The following is a 1,412-nucleotide window of genomic DNA, read 5'->3' on the forward strand; positions in this document are numbered from 1 at the left end:
CATTTTTATTTTAAAAAAAATAAGGAGTCAACCCCATTAAAACAGATTCTGCTGCTTTTTGTGTTCAACCAAAAAATAAAACGAGGACCAAAACGCAATGTTGAGTTTTGTCGCCCTCTGCTGGCGAACAAACGCATCGCGGTGAGTAACTTTAGACGTGTTTGTTGTAATGGTTTTACTGCCTTTAATTATTAGCACTCAATTATTTCCCTAAGATTTACAATATTAATGTTATTTTTGATTTACTTTTTATATTTATATCTTTAAATGTCAAACACGTTTAAACCACATTTACATAAAAACATAATATATCCACTGCTATTTCAGGACCTAATTTAAGAATTTTCCTCGGTTTTTACCTTTTCAACCCTATTACGAAAATGTGTAAATACTTTTGCTTGTGACTGATTTAATTTTAGAAATGTACTATTGCTTCTTTTTGTGTGAAATCGAATTATAATGAAAACTTGACGATGAAGTTGATTGTTGTCGCCCTCTGCTGGCAAACAGACGCATCGCGGTGAGTACGTTCAGAAGTGTGTTTGTTTAAATTATTAGTACTTGATTATTTCCCCCAAAAGTTTGAAAATAATACTCTTTTTGATTTAGGTTTTGTATAAATTCATTTTCATGTCTTTAAAAGTAAAAAAACCCACACGTTTTATCCACATTTACATAAAAATGTAATCTATCCTCCACTATCTCAGGACTACATTTGAAAAATGTTGTCATTTTTTTGCATTTGAACCCTATTACAACAATGTTTAAACGGTTTTGGGTGTGATTTATTTATTTTTAGACATTTATTTTGCTTCTTTTTGTGTGAATTCAAATTAAGTATGAAAACTTGAAAAAGTTGTTTTTTGTCGCTCCCTGCTGGCAAATAGACGTATCGCGGTGAAAAAACTTTCGAAGGTTTTTGTTTTTTTAAAAATAATTGTTGCTGTCAATTATTAGTACTCGGCTATTTCCCAGACGTTTACAAACAAATATTTATTTTTGATTTTGTTTTCATTTATTTCCATCTTTAAAAGACAGATACACTAAAACCCCACTTTAAAAAAAAATAAAATTCCATGTTTTCATGAAAATGAAGTATCTCCTATTATCTCAGTTCTATACTAAAATATTTTGTTTTCTATTTCTGTTTTAACCCTATTACACAAATATCTTAATAATTTTGGTTGTGGTTTATTTTTTCTTCTTTTTGTGTAAAATCAAATTAGGATAAAAACTTGATGATGATGTTGACTTTTGTTGCCCTCTGCTGGCCGATAGACGCATAGCGGTGAGTAACCTGAAGTTTTATTGTTCTCAGTAAATAATCAATTCTATCCCAAGAGTTTACGATCATTATTTACCTTTTGATTTTTTTTATGTATTATCTTTTTTTATATGTATTTAAAATACAC

At 29.2% G+C, this 1,412-nt stretch overlaps 1 protein-coding gene across 1 annotated transcript in view; it reads left to right on the forward strand.

Moving 5' to 3' along the window:
* Nucleotides 1-78, forward strand: part of alx1 (ALX homeobox 1) — a 13,549-nt gene extending 13,471 nt beyond the window's left edge. Inside the window, 1 exon segment of the mRNA XM_062042875.1 lies at nucleotides 1-78. This exon segment is cut by the window's left edge and continues 674 nt beyond it. The gene's annotated coding sequence lies outside the window, so the exon portion shown is untranslated.
* The last annotated feature ends 1,334 nt before the right edge of the window (nucleotides 79-1,412 follow it).

The sequence above is a fragment of the Entelurus aequoreus genome, linkage group LG03, assembly GCF_033978785.1.
Source record: "Entelurus aequoreus isolate RoL-2023_Sb linkage group LG03, RoL_Eaeq_v1.1, whole genome shotgun sequence".
NCBI classification, from domain to species: domain Eukaryota; kingdom Metazoa; phylum Chordata; class Actinopteri; order Syngnathiformes; family Syngnathidae; genus Entelurus; species Entelurus aequoreus.